The sequence below is a fragment of the Carlito syrichta genome, unplaced genomic scaffold (assembly GCF_000164805.1).
Source record: "Carlito syrichta isolate Samal-C Ts95f unplaced genomic scaffold, Tarsius_syrichta-2.0.1 Scaffold311843, whole genome shotgun sequence".
NCBI lineage: Eukaryota > Metazoa > Chordata > Mammalia > Primates > Tarsiidae > Carlito > Carlito syrichta.
The window spans coordinates 59,203-65,202 of NW_007255939.1; the positions used below are offsets into that span (position 1 = coordinate 59,203).

The 6,000-nt window shown below is 41.1% G+C and overlaps 1 protein-coding gene across 9 annotated transcripts in view; it reads left to right on the top strand.

The window, feature by feature from the left end:
• NF2 (neurofibromin 2) overlaps nt 1–6,000 on the top strand; it is a 98,210-nt gene that overhangs the window by 39,425 nt on the left and 52,785 nt on the right. The window lies entirely within an intron of this gene.

Below are 6,000 nucleotides of genomic sequence, written 5' to 3' on the forward strand. Positions count from 1 at the left end.
CTTTTGTTATTTTCCTTTTTAATTACAGGTGTCCATAAAACCATTTCCCTTGTTGGAAATTTAATAAAACACTCATCTTAGCTCACTTTTTGGGGTAGTTTAAGTATAATTTCAGATTAAAAGCCAGGAAGCAACTGGTCTGTCATTTAAGGAGGGCATGGCTACACTTGCTGGTCAGACCAATAGAAACAGCAAAGTCTATTTAATCACTTGATGACTTGTCTAATATTTGCTGAGTATTCACCAGGACTGTGGGGCAAGCGCTAGTATCGCCCTCAGCAATTTGCCCAAGGTCATTTGGGCAATCTTGGGTAAAACTAAGGGCAGAAGTCATGGCTTTGGAGTTACGTTTTGTGCTTCTCCTATTCTACATCCCTGAAAAATGAGTAATAGAGAAAATAGAAAGTGAGCCACAATTCAGCTAAAACATATGCTTCCTTTTATGCTTTGATCAAGAATATTTGTAACAGGAAAAATGTGTCCTTTCAATCAGTATCTCTCTGACAGAGTGATGAAGCTGTCATTGTCACTTTCATTAAATTTGAGCACTTCCTGGCCCAGAGTTGAGTTTTTTTTCCCCGCATATTTTGTCCCCATCTGAGAGGAGACCCAGGCTCTCAAGGACACTGCCTCTCTTTGAAGGGCTTCAGTCTTACAGGCTATATTTTCTTTCTGTGGATTTTGGGCCACAAATTCAAAGGCCACCTGTGGGAAAAAAAAACCACTTTTTGGGGAACCGGCAGATGTTTGCTTAAACAGATTTCACTGTAGGAAAGCCCTACTAATTTGGATCCTACTAATTTAGAGATGAAAGTGATTCATAGACAACATATGTGGTTCATATGGAGGAGGATGTTCTGTTTTTTCTGGTGTAAATATTAAGGATCTTACAAATAAAGGTAATCTATGGCTTAAAGTCTACATTTGGGAAACTAAGGCTTACTATAACATACTTCCAGTTTCTGGAACTGCTGGTTAATATTAAACTCTGATTATAATATATTTTTTAAACCCCTGATTATAATCTTAATAAGATTTTACATGCCCATGCTGTTTCACAGTTTTACAAAGTAATATGACTTGAATATTTTGTGTGATATTCGGTGTGTTCTGGAAGCCAAAGCTTGAGAATATTACACCTGCTTTGCAGATGAGGAATTTAAGACTCAGGAAGAATTAGTGATTTGTCCAAGGTTATAATACTTTTATGTCAATTCTATATTTGTGGAATTTATAGCCCACTTCTTGATAGAGAAGATTTGAAGTAGAATGGAATGAGAGTGGAGCTGGGACGGGAACTGCCTAAGTTCCTTGCTTTCTAGTGTGAGGGAGATCTTTGGGTAGCAAGTACTATCTTTCACTAAATTCTAGTTTCATTTATATGATTACATTATTCCAAGCTTTTCAGTAAGTCATACTGGTTCCTTTCATTATATTCAGCTTGTTTTCTTCCACAACCTTTCTGAAACAGAAAGGAAGTTTAGAAGTGTGGAGGGGAAAGTGAATTGAGCTCATTAATACATGGAATGTAATTATGCACAAATGTATTCATTACAGTATTTCAGCTGTTCCAATGATATAGACACAGTTAATTCCAAAGCATAAAGAAACAATTACCCTCAAAGCATAAATACAAATACTAATCACATGGTTCAGTTAACAAGAACCATATTTCTTGGTTGGAGTTTGAGTTATGCTTGAATCAGAAGTGTAAATGGGGTTTTATTGGTCCAGTCACATGACACACTAAACCATTTTGCACTGTTTAAGTCACCTGTTGGATTTTATATTGACCAATTGATGTTTGAAATATATTCTTATTAAAAATGACTTTGGGAAAGAATGGCAATTTGGGAGCAAATTTATGAATCTTATGTTGCTTACAGATTCCTAGCATTCAAAGGAGAAAAGAATGGCGGGAGGGGAGGCATAGTGTTTCTTAGTACTCTTTAATGCAAATCAGAGACAGAGTGCCAAAATCTTTTTTTTTTTTGAGTTGAAGTCTCACTCTGTCGCCCAGACTGGAGTTCAGTGGCTGTTCCCGGCCACCGCAGCCTCGACCTGCTGGGCTCCGGCGATCCTTCCGCCTCAGCCTTCCAAGTAGCTGAAACTGCAGGTGTGCACTACCACGCCTGGCTAATTTTTTGATTTATTGTAGAGATGGGATCTGGCCAAGTTGCCCAGGCGGGTCTCGAACTCGTGGGCTCAGGCAATCCACTCACCTCAGCCACCCAAGGCGCGAGATTACAGGCTGAGCCACCGAGCCCGGCTTTTTTTTTTTGGAGTTGGAGTTTCACTCTGTTGCCCAGTCTGGAGGGCAGTGGCACACTGCCTGGCTCAGGTAATCCTTCCATCTCAGCCTTCCATGTAGCTGGAACCACAGCCATGTGCCACCACTCCCGGCTAATTTTTTGATTTTTGTAGAGACGAGATCATACCAAATTGCCCAGGCTAGTCTCAAACCCCTGGGCTCAGGCAGTCTTCTTACCTTCATCTCCCAAAGTGCTGGGATTGCAGGCATGAACCACCATACTTGGCTCCCAGAATACTATTAAATTAAGAAATTGATACATGTAAAGTATAGGGAGAGAATGGGAAGAGTTGAGGCTAGAGAGATCGGCAAGGGATCAGATCATAAAAGTTTTTAACTTTATCCTGTGGATGTCACGCAGAGCCAGTGAAATGTTTATATTTTATTATTATCACTATTATTATTGAGTCAGGATCTCATTCTGATCTCACTCCAGTTGCCTATACTGGAGTGCAGTGTCATGGTCATGGCGCACCACAGGCTTGAACTCCTTGGCTCAAGCCATCCTGTCTCAGCCTCCTGAGCAGCTGGGACTAGAGGAGTATACCACTTACACCTGACTAATTTTTTAATTTTTATAGAGATGTGGTCTTGTTATGTTTGTTGCCTAGCTGTTCTCAAACTCCTGAGCTCAAGCAGTTCTCTATCTTTGGCTGGGATTATGGGCATGAGCTGCCACACCTGGCCTAGTATTATTTTTTATATACTGTAATTTTTTTTTTTTTGAGTTAGAGTCTCACTCTGTTGCCTAGGCTGGAGTGCAGTGGCACACTCATGGCCACCCAGCGTCAACCTGCTGGGCTCTGGCAGTCTTTCCACCTCAGCCCTCCAAGTAGCTGGAACTACTTTGCCCAGCTAATTTTTTAATTATTGTAGAGACAAGGTCTCGCCAAGTTGTCCAGCTGGTCTCCAACCCTTGGGCTCAGACAATCTACTCGCCTCGGCCTCCCAAAGTGCTGGGATTACAGGCTGAGCTACTGAGCCCCTATATACTGTAATGTTAACTACAGTAAGCCGCTTAACATTGTTGACAGGCTCTTGGAAACTACAACTTTAAATTAAACAATGTACTGTTTAATTATACTAATTTTACCATAGGCTAATTGATATAAACAAGAGTGAACATCCTATGGCATATAGTACATAATTTTGCTTAAAGCCACAATTTCCTAGAACCTATTGATGATATTAAATGAGGACTTACTGTAAGGGTTATATTTTAGACAGAGCTTTTGGTGGGTGTGTAAGGATAGATTGGAGTGAGACAAAGTTGGAAATAGGGAGACCCATTACAAGGTTGTGATAGTCGTCCTGGTGAGAGAATATTAGGTTTTTACCTTGGGTAGTGATTGCTTTGATGAGAGCCTACTGACTTAAAAATATCCAGGAGGTAAAAGTTTAGGTGGTGCTGTACTCTACGCATCCTTTTTTTTTTCCGAGTTGGAGTCTCACTCTATCGCCCAGGCTGGAGTGCAGTGGCACAGTCACAGCCACTGCAGCCTCTACCTGCTGAGCTCAGGTGATCTTTCCATCTCAGCCTTCCAAGTTGCTGGAACTACAAGCATGCGCCACCATGCCTGGCTAATTTTTGTTATTTATTGTAGAGACAAGGTCTCACCAAGTTGCCCAAACTGGTCTCAAACCCCGGACTCAGATAATCCTCTTGCCTTGGCCTCACAAAGTGTTGGGATTTTAGGTTGAGCCACTGCGCCTGGCCTTAAAATCCTTTTATAAATTGGTATTTTTTCCCCACTGCTCGTCTGTTTTGAGCTGTACCTATATAGTATGTGTAGATGCAGCTCACTGATTTTAACTGCTTTGTGTAGCCAATGATAAATCCACCTTATTTATTCATCCATCCCCCTTCTGAAGGAGGAGTAGTTTGTGTCCACGTTTTCCCTGTTATAACAGTGCTTGACTGAAAATCGTTTTACATGATTCCTTGTGCACATGTGCAAAAGTTTTTTCCCCCCAAGGTAGATTTCTAGAAGTAAAATTGCATAGAATTGACAAAAAATATGTATCTAAATACACAAAAGTCTTAAGTTTATAAGAAACAAATAATAGCCAAATGGACACAAAGGGTGTGAATAGAAAATGAGACTTGTCAGTAAAAAAAAAAAGATATTCAATCTCACCTAGTAACCAGGAAAAAGAAAAATTAAAGCAGCAATAAGATAACATTTCAAACCCATAAGATTGGCAGGGATTACTAAATTGGATAAGCACATTATGGGTGCTCATTACTTACTGGAGGGACAGTAAATCCACATAATCTCTGTAGGTGGGGTGGGGGAGTGGGGAGGAGGTTCAACTGATGGAGGATACACCCTTAATGATTCTAGGTGGCTGCTTCGAGAAACTCCTGCACGTGCATCTTTTTCCCTTAAAACTTGCAGAATAGGCTGGGTGCAGTGGCTCAAACCTGTAATCCCAGCACTTTGGGAGGATGAGGTAAGAGGATTGACTGAGCCCAGGGGTTCGAGACCAACCTGGGCAATTTGGTGAGACCTCATTGCTACAATAAATCAAGAAATAAGCCGGGTATGGTAGCATGTGCCTGTAGTTCCAGCTACTTAGAAGACTGAGGCAGGATTGCCTGAGCCCAAAAGGTCGAGGCTGTGGCGACTGTGAGTGTGCTGCTGCACCCAGCCTGGGTGACAGAAAAAAGGCAGAACAGAGAGACCTACCCCGCCTCATTGCCTTTTAATTGGTGAACTACATTTCACAGAAAGAAAGGTCTGGATTATTATTATTTTTATTTTGAGTCGAAGTCTCACTCTGTCACCCAGGCTAGAGAGCAGTGGCACACTCATGGCTACTAAAGCCTCGATCTGCTGGGCTCAAGATATCCTTCCATTTCAACCTTCAAAGTAGCTGAAACTACAGGCATGTGCCACCATGCCCGGCTAATTTTTTCTTGATTTATTTTAGAGATGAGATCTACACCAAGTTGTCCAGGCTGGTCTTGAGCCTGTGGGCTTAGGCAGTCCTCTCACCTTGGCCTCTCAAAGTGCTGGGATTATAGGTGTGAGCCACAGTGCCCAACCTAGGACTGGATTATTTAGATATATCTTTGTTGGTGAACATTTAAGTTTATTTTTCTTTCTATTTTTCTACTGTTTAAACAGATGCAGTAACCATTCTTGTCCATGCCTCTTGGGGCATATATAAACAATATTTCTCTATGATAGATACTAAGAAATGGCATACCTGAGTTGAAGGATAAGAACATTTAAAATTGGGAAGAGAAGGTGGGAGGGAGAAGAAAGAAAAGAAAAATAAAAAGAACATTTAAAATTTAAGCAATGTGAAGCAAAAGAAGCCAGTAACAAAAGGCTGCATATTTTATGATTCCATTTATTTATATGTGAAATGACCAGAATAGGCAAATCCATAGAGACAGAAAGTAGATTTCGTGGTTGCCGGTGACTGGGGGAGAAGGATTTGGGAGTGACTACTAGTGGGGTATCGGATTTCTTTCGTGAGTGATGGAAATGTTCCTGGAATTAGATAATGGTGATGGTTGCACAATATTCCGAATATACTAAATGCCACTGAATTATACACTGAAGGTAGTACATTTTGTGTATGTAAATTTTATCTCGCTGGGCTTGGTGGCTCAGCCTGTAATCTTGTACCTTTGGGAGGCTGAGGTGAGTGGATTGCCTGAGCCTGCGGGTTCGAGA